We start from the raw sequence: 27,721 nt of genomic DNA on the forward strand, positions 1-27,721 counted from the left end.
GACGAAGTATTTTTAAATAGGAAAATGTTTACTGTTGGAGGTACTTACCTTTGAGATTTTTGCCAAAAGCAAACTACAGCTTCCATTGCCCAGTTCTTTCACACAGTTATACATACTTCTCTGGAAGAGCCAAAAAATCTTTGTTGTACACTTTTAGAGAACACCAATCATGCATTCAACTATCCTGTGGCTTCAAAACTTTCAGATCTTCCAGGGTGGGGTACATTTATACACATAAATAAAACATTTCCAAAGCCATTTAGAAGCTACAAAATAAATCTCAGATGTTAGTGGGAGAAAAATATTTTTTTATGCAGGGCCCTCCTATTTACTGTGACCTTTTAGCAATCTTATGAGCTGGGTCATTTGCCCAGAGACTAAAGCCGTATTCCAGTGGTCCAAATAATGGTGACTGCCATTCATGTAATGGTAGGGATGGAATAGAATTTCTTGACCCCAATTTCATTGGAATCGACAAAAGTAGCCTTTCCTCTTCAGCTCCTCAGGTTTGTGACAAAATCCCTAAAAACGTATTATTTTGTGATGTGTCTCACAAATACGTTGTATCCTCAAATGCTCACAACTGAAATAAATGTTTTTGTCTCAAAAGCGTCACAATCGTTTTTGTTTTATTTTTGCTGCTATCACTAGTAGGCATAACTTCATGGCTTTGAATGATTAGTTTGGTATATGTAAAAAACATGGTGCGTTCTATTCTCACTCCTGCATTGGAAGGACATTTCAGTCCTGTAGTCTAGAGCAGTGGTTCCCACTCTTGAATTCCCAGATATTCTTGGACTACAACTCCCTGAAATGTTGGGAACAGTGGTGAAGGTTTCTGGGAGTTTTAGTCCAAGGACATTTGGGACCCAGTGCTGGTACATTGGAGACACTGGAGAAACCTGTTTCATGGTCAAAGGCCCATAAAAGGAGACAAATTACAATCTGTTGCAAGACAGCTCATTGACTAAGTCCCAAGTCTATCAGACAGTTACTTTAATCAAAGCAGTTATTACTGTGCAGCAGAACAAATCAACTTTCTGCAAAGCAATTCTAAAAATGGAGGAAGCCCACACAAAACATTTTAACTTTGAAACTTCAGATCAGCACCTAATTTGGCACAGCTGGAGCAGGCAGGCCACCCTTGCCCTGTACCAAATTTGTGGCTATTTGGACAAAAGGTTTTCAAGTTATTTTTTTTAAAGTAAAACTGTCTTCCAACCTCATTTAGAAATAGGTGACCCAAAATATCCCCAGATTTAAAACAGCTCATATAAATTGAAAAGACTAATCTTGCTGACTTTGAAGGAGAATGGTTGGTCCCACCTGCTTTTTTTAATTTGGAAAGATTTCGGGCTGCAGGGACTGAAATATTAATTATTAATATTAAATATTAATATTAAAAGAGGTATTTCAAAAGGGAAAAACAGTGACTTTGTTATAAACTGTGTGGTCCATGCTTGTCAGGCAATGATGCAATCTAATTAATCAAAACAACTTCCGGTTTTTGAATGTGGGCTATTGTGCTTCTCTTCCATGATTCAGTGGCCTGATATTGCTACACAATCACATGCCCACATTACCAGCAGAAAAAAGGATGCCAACCTTTACACAGAAAAACCAAAGGGCAGACTGAATGTTGACAACCCCAATGGCAGCAATCAATAGGTTCTACAAGATATCCCCTACCATTCAAAAAGTGACACAAAGCAAGGGAAAATCCCAAAAACTATATGAGTTAACAATCTTCAAAATGCTTTATCATTAACACTTCTGCTCATATCTTGTAAAACAACAACATCTCATGTTAGGTTGTTCTTTCTTCTTACTGCCCCCCCCTTCCAACAAGTTCTTCTCAGATTTTGCAAACTGAGAGCCACAGCTTCCCTTATTGATACAATCTATTTCCAGTTAGGTCTTCCTCTCTTCCTAATGCCCCCTCACCTGACCTTCCCCAGCAATATTGTCATTTTCTGGTCAGTTCTGTTTTCATTATACTGTATGTGCATGGTAGGATAGCCTCAGTTTACTCATTTTGCTCTAGTGGGAGTTCAGCCTTGACTTGATTGAGCACTCACTTTTCAGCCTCTCTGGCTGGCTGTGACATCTTTAAGGCTGTCCTACAACACCACACTTCAAATGAATTGACTTCTTTTTTACCTCGTATAGATAATTTTAACTTTAGTTTCTAGTGACAATTTTTGCTGACTCTGAGCTGCCACTGTTTTTTTATTTCAAACAGTGGAGTAACTTCTTTTGGATAACATGCACATAACAAGTTCATAGAGCTTTTGGTTTGATATAGCTTTTCTTCCTCAGTTTGCCTACTCCAAGGAAAGGGTTCAGAAACTGGAACATTGCTTTTTGGTCTACTTTTTGCAGAGTGGGGACAGCAACATTAGGTTATCTGAGAGGTTAAGGGGTATATATGTCATTAAGTGTTGCACTTATACTTTTGCTTCACCATTTCATTAAATCCAAAAAAGATCTTCACAATATTTGGCGCACAGAAGGAATATAGTCACATCCCAGGTTTTTTTGTTTTTGTACTCTCTCAGCAACTGTAATACAGTGGTGCCTCAACTTACGAACTTAATTAGTTCCGGAACTCTGGTCGTAACTCGAAATGGTCGTAGGTCGAAGGACCATTTTCCATTGAAATGCATTAAAATGCAATTAATCCGTTCCAGCCAAAGAAAAAAATACAAAAAAACCCACCAAAACCAACAACTCCACTTCAAGACCCATCAGAAACGCGATTGATCCCTTCTAGCCAAGGGGGGGGGGGAAGCAATCAAGCATGCAAGACCCATCGGAAATGCAAAGAAAGCAAAAAGCAAGGGAAGCATGCAAGACCCATTAGAAATGGGGGGGAAACCAAAAAGCAACCAAACCCCCAAGACCCATTGGAAATGGGAGGAAACCCCAAAAAAACAAACAACCCCCAAGACCAATTGGAAATGGGAAAAAACAATCCAAAAAGTAAACTAACCCCCAAAGACCCATCGGAAATGGGAAAAAACCCACCAAAAAGCAAACAACCCCCCCCCAGACCCATCACAGTACAGGAACAGAACCCACCAGCCCAAAAACACGTTGCAAAACCCACCTGCTTTTAGAAAGCAGAAAGCAGCACCTTACCTTACCAGGCAGTCCAAAGCCTCCTCCGATCACACACTCTCTAACTGCTGGGGCGAAAGAGCTACAAAGAAGCAGCCTCTTTGCCACCAATGGTTAGGAATTTGAATTTCCCACCTTTCCCCCCTGCCTTTTTGTGTTCGTAACTGGAAAATCTGGCCGCAAGCCGAAGCAAAATTTTCCAGCCTGAGGTGGTCGTAACTCGAAATGGTTGTATGTCGGGATGTTTGTAAGTCGAGGCACCACTGTACAGATAATGTGCTGATCTTAGGGGATCCTCTAGCACTAGATATGTGTACATGAAGGAAGTTACTCTTAGAATTTGTGTGTAGTATAGATATACTTAAACTTCCATTTTTAAAAAGCCAGGAAATGCAGTTCTTCAAAACTGGGGAAAATAAATCAAAATGTTGCTACGTTTTTATTTAGCACATCAAGAATTGGCAAAGAAACCAAAAAATAAAAAATAAAAAACCAAAAAACTGCAAGTTAGTTGAAAGAATTCGAAAGGATAAGTGGTTGGACAGGATTTGGGAAGTGGTGTTGCTTGAAAAGCTCTCCTGTAAAAACGATAGAGAGAGAGAGAGGCAAATATATCAATATATCCGAGGGAAGAAGTATGAAGGCAAGATATTAGCTTACAAACATAGTTGCTGAAATCCTGTTGCTTAATGCACTAGAGTAGACCCATTGAATCAGTGGAGATTTGGTGGGTCACCTCCTCCATAAGTGCCACTGATTCAAATGGGCCTACTCTAGTTGCAACTTATTACACTAAAGTAAGTTTCAACCAGAGTAGGCCCACTTAAATCAATGGAACTAATGGAGAAGTTGACTCCCCAAATCCCCACTGATTTAGTGGGTCTACTCTACTATGACCTATTACAGCACCAGGATTTCAGGCAGCATTCTATTTTTCTGTTCAGTGGCTGCTGTTTACAGTTTGTGTCCTTTATGTTTTAGTATAATGTGAATATAGTTCAGTGGTTTAGGTATCTGGTTACCAGTAGCTTCGTGTGGCATCCCAGCACCCAAGGCAAGTACTGTGCCCCCTAACCTCCTCCATTCCTTATAGGAGTGCCCCTAAGGCACTCTCCTCTTCCTCCATCATCATCTCTCCTTTCCTCATCTTCGCACAGCTTCTCCTTGCCTACCTCACACTGGGTTCAGTCAGGGTGTGGAGGGGGCTATGTTTCTTAAGAGAGAAAAAACTGCCTCAACAAATTTATTGCTTTTTGTCACTGAGCTAACAACAGAACCTCTTGGCTCATCCTTCCACTCCAAGAAGCATCATTGGGTTGCTTCTGACATGGACAAAGAAGAAGAATGGAAACAGCTTAGCAAATGCTACATTTATTTCTTGTTACAACCTTAGCTGGTCATGTAAACTGGTCCCCTGAGAAGTTGAAATTGTCTTCAACATTCTATTAATAATAATACATTCTACACGTGTGTGTGTGTGTGTGTGTGTGTGTGTGTGTTGATAACAGCTAGAATATCCTATTTCCCCTGTTCTTCAGCTTGAAAGGAAGATTAGTGTGTAGCCCTCATAGCTCCTAGACAAAGACAAAAAGCAGTACTCTGTGATCTTGGGGGTGTACCTCAGCAGAGTCTACAGATGAAATCAGTGTCTGCTAAGTTGGCTACCTGCTCAGTCACTAAAATCAGTCTCAACTATTAGAATTGCCTTCTGTGAAAGGTTGAATTATATTCTCTGTGTTCTTTTCTCTTATTGCAGTTTGCTTGGAGTTGTTGTGGAGCTGTGGGTTTTTAAAAGAGATTCAAAGAAACTGATGGATTTATTACTTCGATCAATCTATTTGGTATTGGAACTGAGTGTTAAGCAGTTTCCCTATTTATTTTGTTTGGTGTATCTAAAATATTCTTACTAGAAGGTGGACTATTTATAAAAGCCTTTTCGGGATAATTCACAATACTTGAAATCCAGTTGCTTAGCACAGTAAGTCAGAACTAAAGTAGGCCCATTTGAATCAATGGATCTTGTGGAGAATTGACTCACCAAATTTCCACTAATTCAATTGCTCCACTCTCAGGCAATTAACTGCACTCATTGATAGGATTTTGGCCATTATCAGATAAAAACATTTACTGTAAACAGGAAGAATCCATCTTGTGGAGAGTGGTTCATAATGCTGTGTATGTTTGTGTGTATGAATGTGTGATACAAGACTGTGGAGTCTGAAACCACTGCGAAGATGAACTTGAGTCACGTAGCTTTCCTGTCTTTCTCCTTTGGGTCACTGCTGCAGGAGAGTGTAGCAATGATCTTGTGCTGCCAGAGCAAATCAATACTCTGCAAGGTAATTCTAAAATGTAGGAAGCCCAAACAAAAATTATAACTATTCATCTGGGCTTCAGATCAGCGCAATGGGATATCAGTGTAGACCATCTTGACCATCAAGACATGGGTCTTGTCAGCATTCAGGCTGCCCTTTGCTATGTAAAATTTGATATCCTTTTTTCTTCTGGCAACACAAATATGATATTGTGCAGCAATATCAGGCAATTTCCTGGCATTCTGAATCTTGGATACAGAAGCACAATATCCTATATTCATAATCTGGAGGTTTTCTGAGGAGTTCATTTACTTTCTTTGGCTTCTGTTTTCTTTTCAACTTCATGTTCCAGCATTTGTACTGACCCCTTTTCCCCACCACACAACCCCAGCGGCTCCACTGCCAAACAGACAGTCTTAGCTGGTGGAAACTGACTCATCTGTTCTGGCTTGTTTAATTTCTGATGCAGGCTGTCTCAGTGAAACATCCTAAATCTCAAGATGTTCAACGCTATTGAAAAAGCTACATCTTTCTCCTAGTCACTGTCAGCTCTTGCCTTTATTTTGCCTACTACACAGCAGCAGAGCTAACACAGGTGTTTGTGGTAGTGGGTGCTTTCCCTCCTGAATCTCAAATTTATTATTTTGATATATGTAGACAAACATACAGTACTGAAATCCTGTTGCTTAGTATAAGAAACTGTGATTTTCAGTCTACCCCTACCATTGGGAATGGTAGCAGAAATACTACCCTAAAGTGTTCCTGCTGCCATTCTCAAGGGCACACTTGCTCAGTACATGCACACATGCCCCCAAGAATCACAGTGGGGACTTTTTAATCTGCTGGTTTGGGATTTTTTATGCTAAAGAATGGGATTTCAGCCATTATGTTATAGTGGCATACACTTTGTGCAAGACTTCAGGCAACACACCAACATGTAACTTCCATCCCCACCGCAAATAAATTCTTCAGCCATTATTATTGACAGAATCACAGGGGCACCAGAGGGGAATAATTTTTTAAAAGCTAAGGGAGTTGGGCATGATTTTGATAAACTGGGAAGAGTCAGGGAATGGAGCTTGTGAATTTGCAGAACAGAGCTTGAAAAGTTTCAGGACTCCTCGGTTTTTGTTCTGGTTGTTCTTGGTGTACTACAACTCCTAGAGCTAGCTCAAGAGCTATAGACCAAAATAATTATTCCAAGATCTGGCCTCTGTCTTTCCTCTCATAATTTGAGCCTGCCTACATATGCCCTAAAATTATCGCCATACGTGCTGCAGATGTAAACAAACTGCTTGTGTGCAAACTGTCTATATTCTATTTCATGGCATCTTTAATATGGAGGACTCCAACTTTGCTTGTTATACTTGTTCCTGTGTTTGAAACAGAATGGCATTAACATTTCTAGAAACATGATATGGAGTGGATGTTGTTGGGGGGGCTACTCTCCTCTGTGCTCACTACTGGCTATGGATTAGGATTATGGGAACTGTAGCTAAACAACTCTCAAAAGGATTAGGATTATGGGAACAGTAGCTAAACAACTCTCAAAAGGCCACATCTTTCCACTTCATACTTCTGCTTTAAAATGTGCCATGCAAAAATCAAAGGAAAACAATGCCCTGATTCATTTTTAATAATAAATATAACATAAGCATTAATTTGATCCTTAATTTGATCCTTTCAAGTGTACATTCCAGATGGAAGCAATGGCATGGAATCCCTGTGCTGTGAAGATTATAAGTATCTAATTGGAAATATGCTGAGATCATTGCTCATTCCATACTTTTAAGAATGTTGTTATGATGGATATTGCCAACAGTGAGGCTTAACTTCATACAGCAGGAGGCATCTTAGCTTTGTGACTTGTCAGAAGCACAAGGGTCAAGTGAAGTCATTGGAAAGAGGGGGGAAATTATTTAAAAGTTGACACAAGATTTGGTCCACATCACTGGATGTTCTAAATGTACAAGGTACTGAAAGGTAATGTAAAACCTGGCACAGCAGTGCATAATTTACTCTAAAAACAGCAGAAGAGCTAGCCTTTGATGAAGCATGAAACCTTCCCAGAATGGAATAAAGTGCAAAATGAAACAATTAACGGTTCTAAGGAAAAAAAATAACACAATACGTTATTATGGCCTTGTCTAGAAATACTAAACTTTTTCCATCTCAAACAATAAAGCAATATATAACCTTGCCGGTTAATAACTGCAAATGTTACACAAGTGAGAGCATCTTGATTAAATTTATTACAAAAGTGTTACCAGCATTTTAAGAAACAAAACATTTATCACAAAAGGATGATTTCTTCAATTAAGCTCATTAGGAAATCACACATCAATTCAGGCATAATTACAGAGGAATCTCTGCCACTCACTACAAGCCATTACCATATTAGCTTAAAGTTGAGTTAATTAATCTGTGATTTCAGAAAAGGTGGTATCCTAAATAGGAAGAATTAGCTTATACAAATGATGAGACTATCAATACCACTTCAAAAGACTTTCCCCCTCTCAGACAAAGGTGCATCTTTTAACGCTTTTGCATGAAAAGCCTGCTCTTTTCAATGAGCACTAAAGCTTTTCTTCCCATGTCAGAATCCCATATTATGGATCCAGTGCCAGGTACTTAATGAATAGTTGATAGTCCAGGCACGTTTGCTTGCGCCAGACATACTCATTGTTTTTAATGATCGTTGCCGTTTGAGATTGAATTGAAAGAGAGGAGGGCGGTAAAGCGAGGAGGAGGAAGCAAGTTCTGAAACTACTGAAAAACTCAATCCTCAGCAGCAAAAGCAGAAAATGAGATGGAGTAAAATGTTTTTTTGTACTAGTGTTAAAGCTCACCAGCCTTGCCATTATAAGAAAGGGTGCATGGTAGCAGAGGGACTTTCAGTCCCGTTCTTTTCTTTTCTTTTCCCAAAATTTACATTTCCAGCAAAAAAGTCTGACACTCTCTTAGCAGAAGGTCAGCATTCACAATGGCCAGGTCACTAGAAAACGTGAGGGTTTTGCCCTCTTTAACCTACCGAAGGATGTCTGAGTATATGCATATAGTGGAATACTAAGTCTGTGTGCAAACGTGAGACTTGTCTGTGCATATCTTGTAGTATGTGTGTGGAGAATCACTGCCTGCTGTCAATTTATTCCCTATTCTAAGCCCCAAAGGAATGTTTGCAAGCTCCCTGCAAAACAGAAAGGACAGTACTATTAAAAAGCTGCAATAATTAACTACAGCTTCTGTAAACTTACCAAAGTTTTCCCTGCTTTCTCTAAGGGAAGGGAAGGGAACAAAGGTAACTCTCTGCTACTAACCTAGGAGGCTGTTTGCCACAATATTTGTTTGGTACTGCTCAGAGATTTGGAGGAATTACTCTCTGGACGATATCTCCCAGAATCCCCCAGCCAGGAATCCCCTGGTACTGCTAGCTGGGGCATTCTGGGACGTGCAGACCAAAACATTTTTTCCAAACTCTGGCAGGGTCATGGATCTTTAAGGAAACCTCTTAGGCCCTTCTAAGCAACCTGGAGGTTCTGGATAGATTTGAGGATGCCAGTCACTTCTCATGTCTCCCAAGGAACTAAACCTCACCCATAGTGTTATGGTCAGATTCGACATCTGGAAGCTGCTAGTACATTTGTCTACATTTGTCTTCCAGTAACAGGATTTCGTCAGTGTGAACTACCAGTTTTGCAATTTAAACTTATGTTTCTCTCCTGATGACCAGTCATAAAATAAAGCTATCAAATTTGCATGGTGAAGCTAAGAAAAACTTGTGCTCAGAGAAGCAGATACAGTGGACCCTCGACTTACAGACTTTTCGAGTTACAGACTTCTGTATCTTTTACCACTTAAAGAAAGCTGTGCTCCCAAATGTGAGCTGAGTTTCTCCTCTTATTTGGCCCTTCTTTAAGGGCCTCGGTAGCTCTTCCCATGATTGCTATCTAGCTTGACCCCCTGCATGTTGTCTTTCCAGCAGCAGGCAAACCATATTATATTCAAGGATGTATTTGCTGGCTTGCTGCAAAAGGACTTTTCCTTGCTGTTGATTAGTCGTTTAGTCATGTCTCTTCGTGACCCCATGGACCAGAGCATGCCAGGCCCTCCTGTCTTCCACTGCCTCCCGGAGTTGGGTCAAATTCATGTTGGTAGCTTCGATGACATTGTCCAACCATCTTGTCCTGTCGTCCCCGTCTCCTCTTGCCTTCACACTTTCCTAACATCAAGGTCTTTTCAAGGGAGTCTTTTCTTCTCATGAGATGGCCAAAGTATTGGAGCCTCAGTTTCAGGATCTGTCCATCCAGTGAGCACTCAGGGTTGATTTCCTTCAGAATGGATAGATTTGTTCTCCTTGCAGTCCAGGGGATTCTCAAGAGCCTCCTCCAGCACCACAATTCAAAGGCATCAATTCTTCGGCGGTCAGCTTTCTTTATAGCCCAGCTCTCACTTCCACACATCACTACAGGAAAAACCATAGCTTTGACTATGCGGACTTTTCCTAGGTTGCTACAAAAAGGCTTTTAACCAGTTGGGTGTTGGGTTCCTGTAAATTACTGTTGATATATTCTGAATAGCATTTTGCATTAATCTGTCTTATGGTTCAGCTCTGCCGCTTTTATTAACCTATATTGTTATCATTGTTATTGTTTTGTATTGTTATTAAATCTTATTGCTAGAGTATGCACATATGTCTTGCTTATTTTACTTTCTTTCAGAGCAACTTTGTTGTAACAATCATTTTGACTGACCTAGATGCTGAAGCGTTATCAGTCATTTTCTTCACATTGCCTAGACTGGTACGTGGTGGTATGAGAGATTACTGTACATTTTTCTTTGCATCTTCATGAATATACAGTAGAAAAAATATAATAAAATTCACCCCCTTGTAACATTTCAATGTTAAGTGATTAATTGCTTAATCCTTTAACAGATTCCAATAAAATCTTAAATGTCTTGTCAAAGGCACAGAAATATGTAATTTTCCTCACTGATAAATCTCAAGCTCAACACAAAAAACTAAGTCCCATATATTTTAACAAAGGACTATCCTTTAAAAACCACCTTTAGACACATAAAGAGACGAGATATAAATGCATAAATACATAAATGGTTATGCACTGCAATAACTGCACAATGTGCTCAGTAATCCCAACAGCTTTATCCAGGATGTTATATCTATAAATCTAATAAATACAGCTGTATCACTTACTGCCACGATGGGCACATGCAGATAATTAGATTCCATCAAGTCAATTCTGATTTATGATGACCTTTTCCCAGGGTTTTCCAGATGTAGAGTGCACAGAAGTGGTTGACCATTCCTTTTTTCTGGGGGTGCCCTGGGACTATTCAGCTTGCTCAAGGCAACATGGGCTGGGTTTTCCCTTACAAGGTCTATTAGGGAATCAAACATCGGACTTCTGGTACCATGGCAAGATTCTCAACTCATTGATTTATTCTACTGTTAAGGAAATCACTATTGGATGCTAGATACAGTTCTGCCAGTATCAAGTTAGCTCAGCAGGGCTGTATTAGTGGTTTTGTATAATGTTTTTCCATCTGATCTTTTAGCTTAAAGGGACTTGGGAGATGCGGAAGCAGAATAAAACCGAATTCAAACCATGCCAGGTTAAATTGTGATGATCAGTAGTGAGTGGAGCCAGAGCCACTCCTCTCTCCCTCCCTCAAACAGTATATAAATGTGAGGGAAGTGTGGCTCTGGCCCCATCCACTACTAAAATAAATTAAAAAATTAAGGCCAAATAAAGATATTGGCACTAATGTATCACTTAACTTATCAGTTATGTTGACCATTTGCAAATGGGAGTAAACCATTTAATTAGTGTTTGAGTTAACTTGGTGGGTTTTTTGTTTCATTGGTATGTTTTAAACTAATATTTCTACATTAGTACTATTGCTACACAGCCATGGTAAGGTTCAGGGAAAGAAAGCTCTTGGCAGGCAACTGGATCAATAATGAGCTCAATTTAAACAAACAAACAAACAAACAAACAAACACCCTCACCAGCTATTCTGGAATGTTACCAAACCAGTTTCATCATCAGAGAGGAGGAATGATAGGTCTCCCCAAATAAGGATTTCTATAGCCTGGATACAACGTAAGGGTCTTTGATAACACACCATGGGATCTTAAGACCTCTCATCATTGTTCCTTGTGGCCTTTTTTTGAAAAGGGTGTCTTTATTGTTTGATTACTTCTTTAAATGTTCGATTTCATGTAGATAATTCATTGCATGGCATTTTGACAATTTTGCCTATAGGTAGTTTACCTCTTTTAATAGGAAAGCCTATGTGCATTAGTGAACCACTTGATATATTAGTTAGGTAAAATGGAGAAAGAAGGTTAATAAAATCAGCCATGTTCACTTATAACTCAGGTTTCTAACCAATGTATGCTGGTGCCATTAAAGAATAAAACAAATAATCTGTTTTTGTGTGTACATATCAACTTCATGTAACTTTTTTTACTGGCAATCTTTTCTGCTCTTTGTCAACCTATTCAACACCTTCCCTACTCTAACGATCCTCCCTGCCTTTAATATAACAATTTGCTCATGGTCAACTTTGTTAGTGCATAGAATCGAATTTAACCCCTGGCCACGTTGCATCTCGCCTTTGTGCTATAAATGTGCTTCATTTATCAATGTTCCAATGGCAACATGTATTTGACAAAACTGCAAAGGGAAGCAATACACCCTGCAACAGAGGATGATATGTTTAACAGGAGAGGGGCAAGTTTGGGCACAGGTGAAGAAAATGTGATGATTAAAAAAAAAAATACAATGCCACAAAAGAGGCAGTTCACTACTTTGTATTGAAATGAATTGGCTTTGCATAATTGATTCCAACATACTGGTAGCCTGAGGTCTGAGCTGTTCAAACCCAGAACGTATTAGCCATGCTGCAAAGACTGAAGAAATCGGTGCCATCTGTTGAAGGTTAAGGAGAGAATAACATTACTGATACACCACAGGCTCTAAAAGTAGAGCAGAACCACTGAAGTGTAGAACCCTATTATATATGTACGGCCACTTGCCTATCTCTTTCATATTTGCCTTCTAAATTGCTCTTCAGAGCAGTCTGGATGATACCGAATACTAAGCAGTATAATCGTTACATTTCATCTTCCCATTATAAGGATAGCTCAGCACCGACGGACTAGCAGGGCCCATAGTGAGGGCTGATGTTGCTAACATTCCTTCACAAAAACTGAGCTACGATTGTAACATAAATAGCATACAGCTTGCATACTCACTTGCTAGTTGCCAGTAATTATTTAGAATTTGTGCAATTCTTCAGCAATATCTGCATTTTTTGACGTTATAGGAATAACTTAAATGCTGCCCCCCACTCCCACTGCAAACACAATCATCACAATTGCTACTGAAAAATCAGCATTCAGAAGTGGGCTTCTATACATACTCCTTTCTCTGCTAAGGAAGCTGAACTGGCCAGCCAGACATAACACATAAATTTAGCTTTCAAACTGAAGATGCCCAGCTGAGGTATCCATATCAGCACATTATCGAACATTTAGGCTAGTATCTTGGTCAGATACTTGGCAGTGGATCCCAAACATTTTGGTCTTGTGGCTCTCTTCATTTATTCACCACTGGCTGCAGGACCCCTTGCTCGGAGGGGCCATCAGGGGTCTCACTGTAACCAGGAGCAGGATCTTGAGACCCCTCCCCAACCATCCCATCTTCTCTCCCCCCCCCCCAATATCCCACCTTCTTCCAGGTCCTGATGCAGAAAACTCACTAGGCCACCCAGCAAGTGCCTCCACTGGGGACCATAGAGATGAGACAAGGAGAGGAAGGCATACAACCTCCACTTGCAGTTCTTGTTTGATATAGAGCTATGAACAGGTCCTCTAATATCTATCTATCTATCTATCTATCTATCTATCTATCTATCTATCTATCTATCTATCTATCTATCTATCTATCTATCTATCTGTCTGTCTGTCTGTCTGTCTGTCTGTCTGTCTGTCTGTCTGTCTGTCTGTCTGTCTGTCTGTCTGTCTGTCTGTCTGTCTGTCTATCTATCTATCTATCTATCTATCTATCTATTTATTTATTTATTTATATGCCGCCCACTCTACCCAGAGGTCTCTGAGCTATGAAGAGCTCCTCTGCAGCCTTCACAGCTCTATGTTCCATCACTTTTCTCATGACACCCATGGCTCGGATCCCAGGTGCCCCACAGAGCCATGGGGCACAGTTTGGGAACCCCCTAGTGTAAGGGAACTTCCCTGCTCTGACAGACTTCTGTCACAAAACTGATCACGCACCTGCTTGTGGACCCAATCATACAACCAGAGAATGGGGTCCCTGCCAGAGCATGGGAACACTTACATGATTTCCCTTCCATGATCACATAATGCAACCGGATACGGGTCATAATAATAGCCAATTCTTATAATTATCACCATGTTATGTTACGTGCTGTCAAGTCAGAACTGATTTATAGCAACAGTAACAGGACTTTCACGGTGAGTTTTTTAAGGAGCAGCTTTACCAATTCACCTTCTCCGGTGAGCTTCCATGGCTGAGCAGGGATTCAAATCCAGGCTTCCTGAGTCCCTAGTCTGTCACTCTGTCCACTCTATCTCACTGAGTATCTATGTTATCACCATATCCCTGCCTAACCATGTCCCTGCGAACTACCAAACTAATTATAAGACTGCTATTCACAAGAATCAGTCGTGCAAAAAGGCACCCAAGAAGGGATGTGATTTCAAAGGCTGTTTTTTCCCTGGAGTTCAACCTTGAAAGAACTGCAAAGGTTGCTGAAACAATCAACATCATCTTGTAACAGGGAATCTCCTCAGAAAGACAATGTGATGACTCACCGCTTTTTTTCCGTTTAGTTTTTAAACCACTTAAGCTTGCAATATCTCATACAACTAAGAAATTAAACAATGCCTCACGAGGCCCTTTTCTGATAGATTTATCGATCGAAAGGACCCATATATATTTTTTTAAAAAATTGTCTTGCCTGCCCTAGTAAAGCCCCCAATTTACTCCCAACGTTGAGTCATGATTTTCCATATATATGCTGACAATGTTGAAGGGGAAAAAATAGAGGCCAGCTATGAGAACCTTTAAAACCATCTAGATATCGCTCTTCAGAGTGTCTTGTAGAAGCCGGGCATGTGGCAGCTCGGTTTGCCTTTCACAGCAGGTTTGACAGATAGTCAGCTGAAATTACTGTTAATAACAGCAATCATGACACAGTGTTAGAGGACCAGGTAGGAGATGGCAGTTCGTTCGGTCTGATTTCAGGAAGGAAGGAAGGAATGGAGAGTGAGGGAGGGAAAAGCAAGATGCATTTGCTAGTTAGCTAACTTTCCCCTTCCTCTTTTGGAGAGAGTGGGGAAAGGTACAGATATTGGGTTCTTTTTAAGAAAGGCGAGTTAGTAAACAAACAAACAAACATAAAATTTCTATGAAAAGAGGTCACTGTTAATAAAATTGCATCCAGTAAAACTGTGTTACTGTAACAGTTCACCATGGATTAATAATTTCAGAATTTTGGCTGGAAATAAGAAATTCATTTTTACCCCACATTGAAATACTTTACAACTGCTTTCCTGTTAGTTTCTCCCTGGTCAAAGAAAAGTATCCAAAACTGGGTGACAGTATTGATTGCTGCATCAGCATGGCTATATTCGCAGGGCTTATAAACCAAAGTAGGTTGTGGCATCAAACTGTTGTTGCAGTTCTCTAATCATCTGGAAGACCTTGGAATTCATGAGAGTAGCAGGCTTAGGCTATCTCGCCAAGTCTCCAATGCCCCTTTCATTTGGGTTTTCTTTGTGGTGGGATACTTGCCTGAAGAACTGACTGGGGGAAATATAGGACAGACAGTTTATGCAGTATTAGGCAGAGGAAAGCTAGATGAGGAAGAGAGAAAGATATTTTCTGATAGCCAGTGCAAACAGGTCCTGCCTGTCCTATTGTCTCCTTTCCAACCTAGTCTATAGATTCTGAAAGGCCAGCAAAGGTCTTTTGTTGCTGTTGAATCTGAGATCTCTAATAAACAAAACACATATTATCCACTTTCTAATTATAGATTATCTCTTGTTTCTGAAAATCTATTACAGTACTAGATAAGCAACTCAATAGAGCATCATTCTAGGGTTGGATCTGTGGGCCTAGGAAGTAAATACTTGAAGACATCTGGTGCCTAATGTATTAGGAATGTGCATTCCATGTCAGAGAGGTTAGGCTGGGAATTTTATTAAGTTTCTTGGCCATTGATCTGCACAACAGATTGCCGGAACAAGCTGGTTGAACTGATCTCAGAAGAGCTGTGTGTTGAATTCCATAACAAAACCTACTGTGCTTGAACTGTGAAAGTGGAAGAAAAATGACGTTCATCTCAAGCTTTGAAATGCTACCTGTTTTTGGACTGCAACTCATCTCCCAGCCAGCTATGTAGAGCTGTAGTTTAAAAAGTAATATTTCTGAGCAATGGCTGAACCTCAAGAAGTTGTTTTACAGTAATGGGCTACAATAATGGGTTACAAAAAGATTATGCATTCAGGGTTTCTCCTTTGCATTAACACAGCTTCTTTCAGCCTTGCTGTACTGGTGAAATCTTAATCATGGATGAGAGCTTGAAGTTCCCTTTCATGCAAGAAGAGCCAGTTTTTAAGGAAGCCTTGGGCAAGCTGCCCAATGCCAGAGTGCCCCCAGATGAAGAAGTGACTACTCTGCACCTAGAAAACCTTTGGACAAGCCATCATAGGTTGAAATTGGTTGCTGACGTGTAATTATTACTGTTACATACAGCACTGATGTTACCTGTCTGTCATGGGTTTGGAGGGAAAGTTCCAGCCTATGGGGAGTGGAAGGCGGGACATCAGGAGGAGGGGCTGTACTGTATATATATGTGAAGCCTGTGTGGAGAAGCAGAAGAAGCTGGAGAAGAGCTGAGAGAAGAAGCTTGAGTGGGAGTCTGTGTGTCAGACAGGGTACTACTGTGTGTCAGTCAGTACCAACCTGATAGGTTCAGGTGTCTGTATGGTTAGCCAGGACTGATAGGTTCAGGGTCTGTGCTTCAAGTTAAGTGTTCTGTGTGAACCAAACTGTGTGTATGTATGATTGAGACTAAGCCACGTTACTGTATCTTATTCACTTGATCCTTTTATTTTTCCCTGTGTGTTATTTAATAAACCTTGTTCTTTTATTTGTTTAAAAATCCATCCCTGGTCTGTGTGACTTCTTATAGGGAATGGTTGGTGGCAGCTTAGTGAAACTGTGGCATGTCCCAGTAGGTCTGGGTTTGTCACATTGATTGGTGTCCAGCGTGTGGGATACGACTGGTCCAGTTGTCCAGTGGTCCAGCAAAGCCTTGGCAAGTGTGCCCAGAGCAAGGGGGGGTCTAGTTAGGGACAATCTGAGAGCGCGTAGGTAATCTTCTAGGTGTGCCTCACGGGGAGGTGCGCTAGTAGAAGAACGTGTAACCTCAGATTGGGGACTAGATTAGGGAGCTCTGAGGCAGCCTGTTTTGGCGGGAAAAAAGCTGAGGCAAAACTGTGTAGTAGCAGTGATCTAGCCTGCCTGCTGAGAGGCCTAGCAGAGGGGGGTAGACTCTGGCTCGCAACTGTTGCAAGTTAGTGCTGAAGAACAGCAGTAATCTATAGAAAGCTGGTTCTGAGGCAAAAGAAGAAGAAAAAAAAAGTGGTCGCTTTATTTTGAGGCTTGACTTTTGAAAGCAGCCTGTTCTGGGGGGGGATTATGCCCTTGACTCGAAGCCAAATGGCAGAAATGGGTGAAGTGAAAGACCCCCAGGTTGACCAAGGTTCTGAGGATGAATTTGGCTCAGTGCAAGGTGACAGCACGGGAGAACAGAACCCAGAACTCAGGAAAATGCTCATAGCCCAACAGCATGAACTGAGGAAGAGGCAATTTGAAATGGAGGAAAGGGAAAGAGAGAAACAAAGACAATTTGAATTGGCATTGGAGAGAGAGAAAATGGCGTTTGAGTTAAGAAAACTGGAACTGATGAACCAGAACAATAATAACAATAGGGATTCTGAGGGAGGCCAATTGTCTAAAGCTGACCTGAAGAAATTCCCTGTGTACCACAAGGGAGATTGTCCTGAGGTGTTCTTTTCCCTAGTGGAAAGAGCGTTTGTGGACTTCTCAGTAAGGGAAACTGAGAAGATGACCATCATGCGATCTTTAATCAGTGGCAGCCTTGCAGAAGTCTATGCAGAGATGCCACAGGAACTGATGAAAGATTTTGCAGAGTTTAAAAAACTGGTGTTTGCCAGACATGGGATAAATGCGGAACAGCTGAGGCAAAGATTCAGGTCAATCACCAAGAAACCAGAGCAGACTTTTACCCAAGTGGGGGCCCAATTGGTGAGGCTGCTAGAGAAATGGCTATCTCAGGAGGGGACAGAGACCTTTCAGCAGCTCAAAGACTTGATAGCGCTGGAACAGTTCTATTCAGTCCTGCATGGGGAACTGAAATTCCAGGTGAGGGAAAGGAAACCTAGATCTGTGGCCGAAGCGGCAGAGATCACAGATTTTATTTACCAGATAAGAAAGCCCTTGGGTGAGGGGAAATCGATGGGGAAACCTAAAGAAACCTACAGCAAGTACTCTCAGGGACCAGGGAAAAGCCAGCAAGGGGGAGGGACCCATGGGGAAGGGAAGCCCTCAGACATGAAACCAAGACCTCAGATTTTGGAGGGAAAACCAAAACAAGATGAGAAAGACTCAAAATATAGCAGAAAATGTTATTTCTGTCAGGGAAAGGGCCATCTAATCTCAGAGTGTGAGAAATTAAAGCAGCTAAAAGGAATTGTGCCTCAGGATTCGAGTGGAACCAAGCCAAAAGCTGTGTTCTGTGTCCAGAAAGAGCAAAGCTCCTTGTCACTGAGGGAGCCTGTTGCCATGGCTACTCAATCTGGAACAGTTACATCTGCTGATCAGGCTGAGGAAAATGGTCCTCTTGTGGAGGTCAAGCGCTGCTTGCTCGTGAGAACAGATTCTCAGTTGTTTGAAACCGCAGGGGTGGACGTAGGAATACTTGACCATCAGTATCGGGGGCTGAGGGACACTTGTTCCCAGGTGACCCTGTGCCATCCAGATATTATTCCTAGGGAATATGTAATCCCAAATGAGAGCATGAAGGTGGCAGGGATTGAGGGGCAGGTGATCTCACTGCCAGTAGCGGAGGTACCTGTGAACTTTCAAGGCTGGAGGGGAGTTTGGCGGCTAGCGATTTCATCGACTCTGCCAGCAGCCGTGCTCGTGGGAAATGACCTGGCTGAACATGTGAAACGGGTGCTAGTGATTACACGTTCACAAGCCACCGCGGGGACAGTTCAGGGGGGTACTGATGAGCCAGAGACGGAAGCAGAGGGGAGTTCAGAAGCTGTGGTGGAAACCTTAACCACAGACAGCCGATTTGGCCAAGAGCAAAAGGCAGACGCCACTCTCCAAAAGTGTTTTGAGCAGGTGACTGACGCCCAGCTAACACCTGAAACCCCAGTGAGATTTCTAGAGAAAAAGGGGATTTTGTATAGAGAGACCCTGAGGAATATCTCAAAAGGGGGAGATGGGATCCGAAGTCAGCTAGTGGTACCTGAAAAGTATCGCCCCATGATCTTACAAAGGGGGCACTCTGACATGTTTGCTGCGCACTTAGGGGTGAACAAAACACAGCAGAGAATCACACAGAATTTTTACTGGCCTGACATAGGGAAGCAGATCAGGGAGTTCTGTAAACAATGTGATGTGTGTCAAAGGCAGGGGAATAGCCGCGACAGGACCAAAGCAAAGTTGTGCCCTTTGCCTGTGATTGACACTCCATTCAAATGCATAGGGGTGGATATTGTGGGACCTTTGCCCAAGGCCACAAAGAGGGGGAACAGGTTCATCCTCACCATTGTGGACCATGCCACGAGGTACCCTGAAGCCATTCCCTTGACTAACATTGAAACTAACACAGTGGCAGATGCCTTGGTGGGGTATATGTCCAGGATGGGATTTGCCTCAGAAATAATCACAGATTTGGGCGCATCGTTCACTTCGAAGCTCATGAAACGGTTATGGCAAATCTGTGGAATTAAGCACAAGGAAACCACTGCCTATCACCCTGAAAGTAATGGGTTAACTGAGAAGTTCAATGGGACTCTAATGCGCATGATTAGGGCTTACTTGGCAGAGAATCCAAACAATTGGGACCAGAAGCTGCAATCCCTTTTGTTTGCTTATCGATCAGTGCCACAAGCCAGTACCGGGTTCAGTCCGTTTGAACTCTTGTTTGGGAGAAGGGTGAAAGGGCCCCTTGATTTGATCAAACAAAATTGGGAGCAGATCACCCAGGATGACCCACAAGACGTTGTGACATATATAGACTCTTTAAGGAAGGACCTAAAGAGAAACCTAGAGCTAGCAGCAGAGACCCTGCAAGCTCAAAAGGTCAGAAAGAAAGCTTGGGATGACCACAAAGCTAGAGAGAGGCACTTTGACCCAGGGGAGGAAGTGCTTTGGCCTAGGCCCTGCAAAAAGAGCAAACTGCAGCTGGGTAGCCCAGAAATAAAATATTTGGGTCACATAGTAGGGGGAGGAGTGATCAAACCCTTAGAGGCCAAGATAGAAGCAGTTCGTGATTGGCCTAGACCCAACACCAAGAAAAAAGTCAAATCATTTCTTGGGTTGGTGGGCTACTACCGAAAGTTCATCCCGAGGTTTAGCGAGATTGCGGCTCCGCTGACCGATTTGACGAGGAAGACGACTGATGACCGCATCCCATGGACCAGCGACTGTGAGGAGGCGTTCCAGAGGTTGAAGGAGGCGCTCATCAACTATCCAGTGCTGCGTGCTCCAGACTTCGACCGGGAGTTCATCATCTACACCGATGCGTCTAACAGCGGGGTAGGAGCAGTTCTTTGCCAGGAGGATGAAAATGGTGACCAGCATCCAGTGTCCTACCTAAGTAGGAAACTCCAGAAAGGTGAGAGACATTTGGCAACCGTGGGAAAAGAGTGCCTGGCCATAGTCTACGCGATCCAGAAGGCCAAGCCTTACATCTGGGGAAGACATTTTATTCTGTGCACTGACCATTCACCACTGCAATGGTTAAAGACAATGAAAACCCACAATAGTAAACTTATGAGGTGGGCTTTAAACCTGCAGGACTATGACTTTGAAGTGAAGGTGGTCAGAGGGTCAGTGAACTGTGTTGCTGACGCCTTATCAAGAAGACCCGAAGAATGAAGACGGCGAAAGAAACATGGACTATGTATATATTTTGGTGACCAAAAGTCAAATGTGTCTGTTTATTAAACATGTTGGTTTGTATGAATAAAGGTAACTTGATGTATTGTTAATGGTAAATGTTTAAATGCCTAATAGAGTGTAAGTATAAGTAAGTATGGTATTGTATGTTATTATATGGCTGTTTTTGTTTGTTTTGGGTCCAGGTTGTTTTTTGGTGAAAAGCACCTTAGCTTTCCCCCTACAAAACAACTTATAAAGAGGGGAGGTGTTACATACAGCACTGATGTTACCTGTCTGTCATGGGTTTGGAGGGAAAGTTCCAGCCTATGGGGAGTGGAAGGCGGGACATCAGGAGGAGGGGCTGTACTGTATATATATGTGAAGCCTGTGTGGAGAAGCAGAAGAAGCTGGAGAAGAGCTGAGAGAAGAAGCTTGAGTGGGAGTCTGTGTGTCAGACAGGGTACTACTGTGTGTCAGTCAGTACCAACCTGATAGGTTCAGGTGTCTGTATGGTTAGCCAGGACTGATAGGTTCAGGGTCTGTGCTTCAAGTTAAGTGTTCTGTGTGAACCAAACTGTGTGTATGTATGATTGAGACTAAGCCACGTTACTGTATCTTATTCACTTGATCCTTTTATTTTTCCCTGTGTGTTATTTAATAAACCTTGTTCTTTTATTTGTTTAAAAATCCATCCCTGGTCTGTGTGACTTCTTATAGGGAATGGTTGGTGGCAGCTTAGTGAAACTGTGGCATGTCCCAGTAGGTCTGGGTTTGTCACAATTACTATTATGATTATCTCTTTACATGGATAAAATGCCACACAGAATAATCTCAAAGCAACAACACATTATATAACTTCAAATGAAATAAGTGTTTGTGTTGGGCATTTTGGCTGTGTTTGGTCAATTAGCACATGATGCAACATAGAACAGGACGGCGGTGTTCCTATGAACTGAAGGGAGGAAAGCCTGTGGCAAATACTCTAATTGATAAACTAAACACAAACCAGAATAATAAACAATTATTAATGCTTTAGTTTACTGAAACTAAAGCGTAAGCCACTATGGAGCATTGATTAGATTGTTGGACTACAATGGGGAGACTTGAGTTCAATTCCCCACTCTGCCAGGAAAGTCACTGCATTACCTTGAGCCCATTACAGTCTCTTACCCTGATTTACATACCTCAGGAGGTCATCAAGACAAAATGACAAGGAGGAGAGCCATGTGATTGCCCTTGAGTTCTCTGGAGGTAGGATATAAATGAAACAAATAATATTTTAGAAATCAAAAGTGGACAAGAAATTTAGATAAGGAGAATTAGGGAAGCATACCTTAACCTCAACATGTTTTAGGCTATGATGCTATTAACCATGGATGGGGTATTTGTAGCCTCCCAGAACATGCTGAACTATACCGTGCATTAATTCTGACCATGGATTATACTGGCTGAGGCTGATGGAAGACTGTCAACAAAGACCATAGGTTTCCACCTGCTGTACCCATTCATGTGGGACCACCCCTATTTAGCTCATGTTTCTCTTGAATCTGTCAACGATCTGCTCTTGCTCAAAGTCTTGGGTAATTGCTCTGAGATGATTTGGCCTGCACTCTCACTCAGTTACAGATCTGAATTCGATGTTTGTTATAAGATAGTTTTGTCCACAGCAATGGTAACTGAAATATTATTTACACAACCAATTATGCTAAGGTGAAAACAGATGCAAAGAAAGGGTTTGATTTAACACATTTTCTTCCCCACCTTCTTAAAAGTAGAATTTGGAATGTTTCATGTTAAACAAGTTCTTAGAATTAATACATAAAAACTCTTTCATACTCCAGGGAGAGAGAGAGAGCAGCTATCCTTTCAGATTTTTATTCACTTGTGGATTAATTTTTCCTGAAGGGATGTTTCTCAACCCTATAATTATATTTTTTTTTACTGAATTTTTTTTTAAAAGTTTTGCTTGGCCCGTTTCAAAAATAGAGGTTTTTTTGTGGGTTTTGCACTGAGAGAGAAAGCTGAGCTTAGATTCAGACCCAGCCTCCCAAGGTCAGTGCCAGAATTTGTAATTAGGCAGCTCTTGTAAAGAATTGTTTGGGAGTTTAAAAGAACTTCTCCCTTGCTGTTAGCTGAATACCACAACAGACAGAGTTCCCTGGCAGCAGCTGTGCCATTATTATCTGTTATTCATCTTCCTTCTTATTATTTCCCTCTTACTCAATGCTAACTCTCACCAAAGGCATCTTACCTCCAGCAAAGAGAGCCAAATACCACAGCTTACTCTACTCACTACACTGTCTTGAGAAAGATCAGACAGGGATTGCTGCAAAAACAACACAACTGGATGGTCTTTCACACTCTCTCCTTCATATGTATGTTTGCATGTGCGTGTGGTTTTTTAAAAAACTCCTGATTGAAAAAAATCATCTTGCTTTCAAGTACCAACTGGTCAAGAACCTGGAGAATTAATTTTGCACCTGGGAGGACACAAAAACACAAACAGACAAACACAGTCAGCATGTGGCACCACCTGCTGGATACTTCTGGGGTCTAGGATTACCTCTCATTTCTGTAAGACAAGAGATATTTCCTATTAGCAGGAATTAAAACGGTACCACCTGGAATGCACCAGTTTCATCTGATTTTGGAAACTAGGGAAAATGAGGCTTGGATATTACTTGGGTGGGAGATCATCAAAGTATAGCACACATATTGTTGTTTAGTCGTTAAGTTGTGTCCGACTCTTCGTGACTCCATAGCACACATAGATCTATTTTATTCAGAAAACAGGTAAAGGAGTGGTTTCCCCTTTCAGGAATAATTGGTGATGGTTCTGAGTTTATCTAATATATCAAGATTTAGGACTGGGGGATTCTAAGAGTTGTAATTGGCACAGTTGCACTCAACATTTTTCAAGTACTCAAAATGGCAGATCCATGTCTCTATGAGTAATCCAGAAATGTAGGCAGCTATGAACAAATTAGTCATAGCAGTTTTAATCTCCACCAATTGCACGTCTTTTGTAAAATTAATAAATCTCAATTGTCAATCCACATATCCACAAATACCCTGATAATACAAAATTTCAACTCTGTAAACCCTAGCTCCACTACACTTCTAGCTGTAGTTCAACATGTCGGATGGGCACCAAAATTGGGAAACGGAGGGTTTGTTTACATGGACTCATTTGGAGCAGGCTGGGGTGGGTTGTTTATGTTCAGTATGCCATTTGGTACAATCTCTGCATCCAAATGGCATAAACACCTCAAGCAATCCTATTTGGTCTGGCTCCTTCCTTTTTCAGTTTCCAAGATCATGAAGTGGCTAAATAAGACAGCCATTTCATAATAGCTGAAAATTAAACTTTTCATCTGCTCTGTGAGCAGAGGAAGTAGAGGGTGTTTTTTTTTTAATTGGATCATTTATTTTAAAAAAATGAAATAATTGAAAACTTCCTCCCGGAAGCTGGAGGAGATAGGAGGGGGCAATAAGGCATTTTTTTCTTTGTTTCTCTTGTCTTAAAGGTCCAGTCAAGAACATGCAGCTCAATCCACCACAAAAAAGTCACAAAGAAAAGAAAATATCCCTCTCCTTGCCCCATCCTGTTTCCCCCCACTTCCAGAAGGAAGTTTTAAATTTGCTTTAAGGGACATCAGTCCTGCCCTAATATATTATTTTAAAAAAACCTTTTACTTCTTCTGCATGGAGCAGAGGAAGTGTTTAAGTTCACAATATCATGAAGTGGCTCTTTTCTTAAGAGGCAGTTTGACAGCTCTAGAGCTCATGTTGTTTCATTTCCAGAGACTGTACACACTGGAAACAAACCAAAACCAGCATGATCTTACCCACAGTGAAAAAGTAAAAGCCCGTGGCAGGGATCCAGAAAGATATGGGTAGGAACATTCTGCGGATGGACTAGATTGCTCCAATTAATTACATCATGTGATTGTCAGAAAAAGGAGTGAACCAGCACATCCCCACAGTGGATAAAACAGCAGAACAAATGCCCATCTGATTGCAACCTGAGTTATGGAAACCATTCTTTCAACAGTATATTAATTATTCTTTTGCAATGAAAATAACTGCTGCATAGCTCAGTGGTTTAGGTATCAAAGTGTGGAGCCAGAGGTTGGGAGTTCAATTCCTCTCTGTGCCTCCTTGACAGGGGCTGCACTTGATTCATAGGATCCATTCCAGTTCTGCTGTTTTAAGATAATTATTATTAAAATTAGGTTGCAAACCTCCTCAACACTGCAGCTGAGGAAGTTTGCAACCTAATTGGCAGTAAAATGTCTATGAAACACTTTCCATAATTAAGCTTGCCTGCCCCCAACATAATTATTCTTTCAATACTCAGTTGTGATGGTCTTGTACTCTGAAATTTTTGATGGGATGTGATTGGCTGATTTTCTGTTAATATCACCACTATGTCAATTGATTATCCTATTGATCTGTTGTTCTGGGAGGGAGATAGGGAGATGTAGTTTAACAATGTAAAACATTGTTAAACTGTGTGTGTGTTTAGTCATTTACTCGTGTCCGACTCTTCGTGACCCCATGGACCAGAGCACGCCAGGCCCTCCTGTCTTCCACTGCCTCCCGGAGTTGTGTCAAATTCATCTTGGTTGCTTTGCAGACACTGTCCAGCCATCTCATCCTCGGTCGTCCCCTTCTCCTCTTGCCGTCACACTTTCCTAACATCAAGGTTTTTTCCAAGGAGTCTTTTCTTCTCATGAGATGGCCAAAGTACTGGAGCCTCAGCTTCAGGATCTGTCCTTCCAGTGAGCACTCAGGGTTGATTTCCTTCAGAATGGATATGTTTGATCTCCTTGCAGCCCAGGGGACTCTCAAGAGTCTCCTCCAGCACCACAATTCAAAAGCATCATTTCTTTGGTGGTCAGCCCTCTTTATGGTCCAGCTCTCACTTCCATACATCACCACAGGGAAAACCATAGCTTTGACTATGCAGACCATTGTTGGCAATGTGATGTCTCTGCTTTTTAAAATGGTGTGTAGGTTTGTCATCGCTTTCCTCCCAAGAAGCAGGTGTTTTTTAATTTTGTGGCTGCTGTCATCATCTGCAGTGATCATGGAGCCCAAGAAGGTAAAATCTGTCACTGCCTCCATACTTTCCCCTTCTATTTGTCAGGAGGTCATGGGACCAGTGGCCATGATCTTAGGGTTGTTTTTTTTTTTTATGTTGAGCTTCAGACCATTTTTTGCACTCTCCTCTTTCATGCTCATTAAGAGGTTCTTTAATTCCTCATCACTTTCTGCCATCAGAGTGATATCATCTGTATATCAGAGGTTATTGATATTTCTTCTGGCAATCTTAATTCCAGCTTCAGATTCATCCATTCTAGCTTTTCACATTATGTATTCTGCAAATAAGTTAAATAAGCAGGGAGACAATATACAGCACTGTCGTACTCCTTGCCCAATTTTGAACCAATTAGTTGTTCCATATCCAGTTCTAACTGTTGCTTCCTGTCCCACATATAGGTTTCTCAGGAGAAAGATAAAGTGGTCAGGCACTCCCATTTCTTTAAGAACTTGCCACAGTCTGCTGTAGTCCATACAGTCAAAGGTTTTTGTGTAGTCAATGAAGCAGATGTTTTTCTGGAACTCTCTGGCTTTCTCCATAATCCAGCGCATGTTAGCAATTTGGTCTCTAGTTCCTCTGCCCCTTTGAAATCCAGCATGTATTTCTGGGAGTTCTCGGTCCACATACTGCCCAAGCCTACCTTGTAGGATTTGAGCATAACCTTGCTAGTGTGTGAATGAGTACAATTGTATGGTAGTTGGAGCATTCTTTGGGATTGGGGTGTAGACTGATCTTTTCCAATCCCTGGCCACTGCTGAGTTTTCCAAACTTGCTGGCATATTGAGTGTAGCACCTTAACAGTGTCATCTTTTTAGGTTTTAAACATTTCAACTGGAATGCCATCACCTCCACTGGCCTTGTTGTTAGCCATGCTTTCTAAAGCCCACTTGACCTTACTCTCCAGAATGTCTGGCTCAAGGTCAGCAAGCACACTCTCTGGGTTGTCCTGGACATCCAGATCTTTCGAGTATAATTCCTCTGTGTATTCTTGCCATCTCTTCTTGATGTCTTCTGCTTCTGTTAGGTCCCTACCATTTATGTCCTTTGTCATGTCCATCTTTGCACAAAATGTTCCTTTAATAGCTCCAGTTTTCTTGAAGAGATCTTTGGTTTTTCCCTTTCTATTCTTTTCCTCTATATCTTTGCACTGTTCATTTACGAAGGCCCTCTTGTCTCTCCTTGCTATTCTCTGGAAGTCTGCATTCAATTTTCTGTAACTTTCCGTATCTCCCTTGCATTTTGTTTCCCTTCTCTTCTCTGCTATTTGTAAGGCCTCACACTTATTTCTCAGTACTGCTGGTGCCAGGGGTGGGCCAAAGGGTCAAGCCTAAACATTAGCAGTCAAGCCCTAAAAAACTGTGGGTGAAGTGACATGTTTGCAAAATCAGAAAACAAATTAGCTCCTGGTAGCAATTGCTCTAAATTTGTAATCAATAATTACATTGCAGTCATTCCAATTATTTTGGAATGATTCCAGTTGCTGAAGTTAGGAAAGGGAGGATAACCTTATCTTGTGCCATATGCTTTTAATTTCTTGCCTTAGTGTTTGTACTTTCAGAACTTTGGAGTTTGCTTGTTGATGGAACTCCAACTTCTATATGCTGCTTATCCAGAAGTACAATATCTAACTTCTTAAAATCAACTGCTGGTGGTGATAGTGGTGGTAGTAGTCAAGATTTATATCCCTACAGGTAAACCTTGGTCATAAAATGGCTAATCATTTGTCTTTTTTTTATGGTGGAAAAACCTAAGGGAAAATAGAGGCGGAAGCCATGGTATTCATAATAAGTGTCCCCACTTTGTTTTTCATCAATTGTGTGGGATTTTAACTTGAAGTACAATTCTTTAGACACCAATGGAAAGAGCCTGAAGCAAAGAATGAGTGCACAATTGGTTTTTTTAGACAG

The 27,721-nt window shown here is 41.4% G+C and overlaps 1 long non-coding RNA gene across 2 annotated transcripts in view; it reads right to left on the bottom strand.

The window, feature by feature from the left end:
* Positions 1-27,721, bottom strand: part of LOC140707566 (uncharacterized) — a 56,099-nt gene that overhangs the window by 19,338 nt on the left and 9,040 nt on the right. For both annotated transcript variants that reach the window (XR_012087704.2, XR_012087703.2), the window contains exon 2: positions 49-3,698. This is a non-coding gene — a long non-coding RNA (uncharacterized LOC140707566). The remainder of the gene's footprint in view (positions 1-48; positions 3,699-27,721) is intronic.

The sequence above is a fragment of the Pogona vitticeps genome, chromosome 5 (assembly GCF_051106095.1).
Source record: "Pogona vitticeps strain Pit_001003342236 chromosome 5, PviZW2.1, whole genome shotgun sequence".
In the NCBI taxonomy this organism is placed as follows: domain Eukaryota; kingdom Metazoa; phylum Chordata; class Lepidosauria; order Squamata; family Agamidae; genus Pogona; species Pogona vitticeps.